This window comes from Rhodamnia argentea, chromosome 1, assembly GCF_020921035.1.
Source record: "Rhodamnia argentea isolate NSW1041297 chromosome 1, ASM2092103v1, whole genome shotgun sequence".
NCBI classification, from domain to species: Eukaryota; Viridiplantae; Streptophyta; class Magnoliopsida; order Myrtales; family Myrtaceae; genus Rhodamnia; species Rhodamnia argentea.
Window position 1 is genome coordinate 37,238,817 of NC_063150.1, and position 6,736 is coordinate 37,245,552.

A 6,736-nucleotide genomic window follows, 5' to 3' on the forward strand; every position below is an offset into this window, starting at 1 on the left:
CCACTTCTATAGACTTCCATGCCAGTGGACCATTTTATCCTCTGAGAAAACAATGACAAAAAGTATAGACAATGAGCCATATACTTTTGATAAGGGATAAGTGCATAAGAAGTTCTAAAACTTGTCGCAAAATTATAATTAAATTATAATACTTTAATAAAGTACAATCAAGTCCCATTATTAACTCCATCCAACTTGGTTAACAGAAAATATATCATGATTTTTTTATTACTTTCTTGAGATGCGTGCCGTTGTGAGGTGCCCACAAGTGCCACGTCCAGAAAAAATAATTACAAATTTGGAAGGAAATAAAAATTAAAAAGAAAAAGGATTAAGAATTAATAAAATAAATATAAAGCTAACTTTGGTAATAAAAAAAAGGCCAAGAGACATAGCATGAATAGACTTGTAATGTGCTGAGTCATTATATGTGACATATATTAAGTAAATGACTTATAAATGGGTTTAAAATGGTAAAACCCAAAAAAAAAAAAATGAGTATTACATGGGTTCATAGCATACACAGACCTAATCACATTTGTGACTCTCATCATCTTCTGTGAAAAAATAACGGACTCTTTGAAGTGCTCTAAGTTCGGAGAAGTCTTGGTGAGCCTACAAAATGGGCCTGACTTCACCCCTTATTAAAAGTACCAAGACGGCTTCTTCTTCTTTTCTTTTTTTCCTTACTCTTCATTTCTATTAATCTTGTAAGTTTCTTATGTTGGTTATTGGATAGTTATTGGAATATATCTTTCCTTAGTTGAATTTGAATTTATTATTTTTATGTAATATTTTAGTCTTAATTCTTATGATTGTAATCCATTGTCAGTATAAATGATCTTACCCGATATCTTACTACCATTTAATTAAAATTGTAATTCCTCAAATGTTATTTGTTGCTATGATTTCATAATTTCACAACTAAGTACTAACTTTCTCTTATTTATCATTGTGACTCAATACAAAAATTGAAAATCTTATGCAATGTTGAAAGGCAATTCTTTAGCATCGTACAGTTGACTTCATAAGTTAGCTAGTTAGCTAGATAGATCTTCATGATGATTTTTCTGAGCAACGATCACTATAACTCAAGGGAACACCTCCTGTTGAGGAACCTGCAAGCTTCATAAGCATAGTCTTATTCTCTGTTTAAGGCTTGCATGAACTGAGACTCGCTAGGCGGCGACGCTTTTTAATGAAGTCTATCTGAACTGATGGGGAGTGGTGATTTTCATGTGCACGATTTGACTTCATGTTCACCATCTAGATGAATTGAGACTTGTTAACTCCATTCCTCCACTCTAATTGATCAGCTGCTCTTCAATTGCTTCAACAGTTGGCCAATACAAATTCCTTTTATATTGCAACATTTAATGAGATCACTGACGAGACCTTCGACATTGGCTAGAAATGGAGAGGCTCGCAGTAGCCCATCTCTCTATCGTAGCTGGCTCAACCAATTTCTTATTGTTGAAATTCTACCTTCCATTACAAAGAAAGGCATCTTCTCACCACCACCGGTGGACTAGATGTTGATCCGTCTCGATCTGCTGATCCTTCATCATTCTTTACAAGGTATCACATGCAACCTGCACAACAAACACCATATGCATGTATGCATGATACTAACAATCTAGACTGACTCGGATCCACATGAAAACGGCCATCAAGGCCTCTGAGGAAATCATTTTTCACCATATCAGCATTTATAGGGATTGACCACACTTGGCATCCATTTTGGCCAAAATCAACGCGCCCCTAGGGAGAACTTTCTTGATCACATATGGCCCTTCATAATTCGAGGTGAATTTGCTTTCAAGGTGCGGTGTGATTGCCAATTTCTTCTTCAACACTAAGTCGTCGACTTCAAAGCATTTGGGATGAACCTTGCAGTTGAACGACTTTGCTACTCGCTTTTGATAACACTAACCATGACAAACGGCTTGCAACCTTCTCTCATCAATCATGTTCAACTACTCATATCTCTACTGAACCCAATCGGCCTTCGATAGCTTCAACTATGATAGAACTCTCAGAGATGGAATCTCTACTTCAATGGGTAGGACTACTTCCATGCCGCATACCAAGGAGAACGGAGTTGCCCTAGTCGAAGTGCGAATTGTCATACGATATGCCATCAGCGCATAAAGGAATTTCTCATGCCAATCATGGCAAGTCGAAGTATGAATCGACGTATGATATGATATCAATGCATAAGGGAGTCTCTCATGCCAAGCATGGTAATTCTCAACTGTCTTTGATAAAATCTTCTTGATATTCTAATTTGCTGCCTTTATTGCCCCATTCATCTACGAGTGGTATGGTGAGGAATTAAGGTGCTTGATTCAAAACTCATCTAACACCTCATCAACTAGCTTGTTGTTCAAATTTGAGTTGTTGTTAGTGATTATAGTCTCTAGAACTCCATACTAGTCGATGATATCCTGACGGACAAACCTGGCCTCACTCTTTGTTGTGATATTGGCATAGGAATTGACTCCAATCCACTTTAAAAGTATTCAATAGCCATAAGAACAAACCAATGCCCATTTGATTCCTTGGGTTTGATTGGACCGATCACATTGATTCCCTACATTGAGAAAGGCCATGCCTCGGATATCTAGTGTAACTCATTGGGTGAAACAATGATCTTGTCTCCGTAGACCCGACACTATTGACAAGAACAAACATGTTGAATACAATCGGCATCCAAGGTGAGCGAATAATATCCTAGCTTTATGATCTTCCTACTCAAAAGGTGTCCATACATATGGGGACCGCACTTCCCTTCATGAATTTCGCTGATTAGGCGATTGGTTTCTTTGGCATCAATACACCTCAAAAGGACGGAATCAAATGATCTATTTTATAAAGTGCTGCTGCTGAGGAAGAACTTCGATGATAGCTTCATCAAGTACTTTCTATTGACTGCTTCACTTTTGTTGGGGACTTCCCTCTTCTGCAAATAAGTCATGATGTCATGACACCACAGCTTTCTATTTGCTTCACTTTCGTCGGGGAATTTCCTCTTCTACGGATAAGTCGGGAAATGAGTATCCGCCACTTGGTCAACTTCGTAACCAATGCCGGCTTCTCTAGTAGGTATTTGATGGGATCGCATTTGGAAATCAGCAAAATATGTGATAGAGGGTGTACTGTTGCAATATGTGCAGCACCCAAACCAAAGATATACAAGTCTTCTTGACTTCTGAGTAATTTCCTTTATAATGTCCGATACCGCCACGCTTGAGGTGTTGTTATACTTGCTATATGATTTAATTAATCTTTCCTTAATCAAAGTAATTGGTGCATGTGGAAGACTAAGTAAGCAAGACATTCATACGAGGCACAAGTGCATGATAAACAAAATACCCAATTGGCAGGCATGGCTATTAAAGAAAAGGGGTATGGCCTTTTATGGGTTTATTAACCATATATGCACGTCTCAAACAACAAATATCATTCAGTAAATTGACTTACACCCTTTTATTCATATCTCAATTAAGCCATTTACATTACTCCTTAAGACATAAAGATTATCTAGGAGGATTTACAAAGGAAGGTAATCTACTCCAGAGTATTAAAACTATCCACAGCCTCCATCAACCATGGATAACCTCACACCAACTTCATCCTCGCTAGCTTGCTTATCTGGAAAATGTGTCATCAACGGGGGTGAGTTCAAGGCTCAGCAAGTAAATTTTTAGGCCGAACGACTAAACTAGCTATAAAATTGCAAGATCGCAATCAAAGTCACCATGACTAAATCCAAGATATATGAAAGATAGAATTTCAAATTCAACCAGAATCCAAGGATAAACTCAATCAGAATCATAATCACTATAATTCGAGGTTTATAGAATCGGAATCTAAGATACTCAAGGGTAGGATCTCTTAACCTCGCGATATCCAAATCAAAGCTATCACAACCAAAACAGATATGCAAACAATTCTCACAATAGCAAAATCATAAACGATATAGTAATAAGGACTAAAAATCCACTTGCCTCGACTAATCGAGAAAACAATGAACGATCAAACGAACGGAACCGAACCAACGGACAACAAAGCTAGGGCACCGAACGGCACCGGCGGAGTGCTAAGGGCGATGATGACGATAACGGCGGGTCATGGACGTGGATGGTTGGCCAAGGGCGGGTTCGAGAGGATACACGAAGCAAAGTTATAGCGTTTTGACGATTGTACAACGAATAAAATGACTCCAAAGGTTTATATAGGAGAAGAAGCTGAAGACTAGTCGGCTTAGGATGGGTCAACCGAGACAAGTGAGCTTAGTATGGTTGAGCCGGGCGGTGACACGTATCTACGTTGGTTGACACATGTTTGCTACGTATCATTCAATGGCCACGTGTGTGACACTTGGCCCTCTACGTGCCCACGTGTGATCCCTGTCCCATTTCTTGCCTCCAATTTTCTAATTTGCAAATATTTGACCCGATGGGACCTAAGCCAAACATATAATGTCCCTAAAAATATTATCGGGTTAACAATAGATCCTAAAAAATTTCACTAAGTTAGGATAATAATCCCCTATAGCTTATCTAATAATCTAAACTCATTAAATGCTAATCTATTCTTAAGAAGATGAGTGTTTTCGGGTCATCACAACTCCCAACAACTACTCGTGGATGGTGAGATAAAGAAACAGATGAATGACGGGTCTTGGAGGAATTAACACTAGGGAATGAGCTAGGTAGTGCTGAATCTTCAAGAAAGCAATCTAGCCCTCAACGTCCCACACGATCCTTGCATTCTCCTTGAGAAGCATGAAGAATAGCATCGTAGTTTTAGACATGGTCTTCGTCCGGCTTTGCGTAGGAATTTAACATGGTGCTCGCCTGGCTTTGACTTTGCGATCATATCATCCACGTAGACCTTGATTTCCTTGTGCATCATGTCGTGAAACAAAGCTCTCTGGTTATTGAAAAGAAGATAAAGAAGATAAAGAACACACGATTTAACGAGGATCGGCAAAATGCTTACGTCATCGGTCAAACACCTCACCCTCTCTCTTTTTTTCTTCTTTGTTATTTCATTGAGTATGTACAAACCGATAGATATACAATTAGACAGATTTCTTCTACAAGTCAAGTCTCTACATCAACATCAACATCACCTTTATCCCAAACTCCGCCTATCTATGTTTACATAGCCTGTTCCAAGCCAGGGTAAAGAAGGAGGGTTACATCAAGCACATCGAGTAGACTGTAAAAAAGAGCTATTTTTATGAGATGAACCCTTCTGATTTTTCATTGGAGCATAACCTTTTTAGCGATGCGTTGCATCGGCGCCCGAGTGTAGCGAAAATTGGACAAGGGTCCTTGCACCAAGATAGGTGGGTGCGAGGCGTAAGGAAGTCAAGTATATACAAATTAGGAAAAAGAATCCTCTACAAATCAAGAGGAAAAATAAAATCCCCTACAAATTATGGAATTATAGTTCATACCAATACTCTCCCTCAAGTTGGCACGTAGATATCTTGCATGCCCAACTTGTTTAGTGAGTTGTAAACCGCCCTACTTGAAATAGCCTTTGTCAAGATATCTGCTAGTTGGTCTTCGGACTTCACAAATGGAAACCGAATCACCTTGGAATCCAAGTTACGCTTAATGAAGTGAGGATCCACCTCAATATATTTGGCGTAATCGTGTTGGACAAGATTGTGAGGGATATCAAGAGCTGCTTTGTTATGACAAAACAACTCCCTTTCGGACATAGGAGCAAAATCGAGTTATATCATAAGTTTCCAAATCCATAGGAGTTCACGCAATCCCTTAGTCATTTCTCTAAACTTTGCCTCTGTACTTAAAAGAGCTACTACTTTTTGCTTTTTGCTCCTCCAAGTAATCAAATTCCCTCTCACAAAAGTAAAGTACTCGAAATTGATCTTCTATTTGATACACTTCCAACCCAGTCTGCATCAGTAAAACCTTCGATCTTAAGATGCCCACTCTTCTGAAACCGAAGCCCTCTCCTCGAAGCTCCCTTTAAATATTGAATGATTCGCATTATACCATCCATATGGTCACTAGGAGCTTGCGAGAACCGACTTACAACAATCACCGCATAGGTAATATCAGAACGTGAATGCGATAAATTAATTAGTTTGCCAACTACCTTTGATAACTTTCTTTATTTGTAGGCACCTGATCGGAATATTCTCCGAGTCCGTGATTCTAAACAATAGATGTGTCTGTAGGTTTGCAATCTAGCATTGCCACTTCAGCCATCAAATCCAAAATATACTTTCTTCGAGATAGAAAAATACCTCTCTTAGATCTTGCAATTTCTATCCCCAAGAAGTACTTGAGTTCACCAAGATTTTTCATCTTGAACTCCGTTGACAGCTTCTGCTGTAATTTTGTAATTGCCTCTTGATCATCTCCCGTGATAATCATATCATCAACATAAACAATCAGCACGGTTATCTTACCTCGACTTCTCCTCAAGAAGAGGGTGTCATGAGAATCGCTCATAACATATCTATACCTTTTCATAGCCACATTGAACCATCCAACCCAGGCTCGAGGAAACTATTTCAAACCATACAGTGATCGCTCCAACTTACAAACCGGTTACGGTTGTGAAGAAGGACTATAACCTGGTGGTATATCCATATAGATATCCTCTTCAAGGTCACCATGGGGAAATGTGTTCTTGACATAAATTGGTGTAATGGCCAATCTAAATTAGCTGTAAGAAACAATAAAAC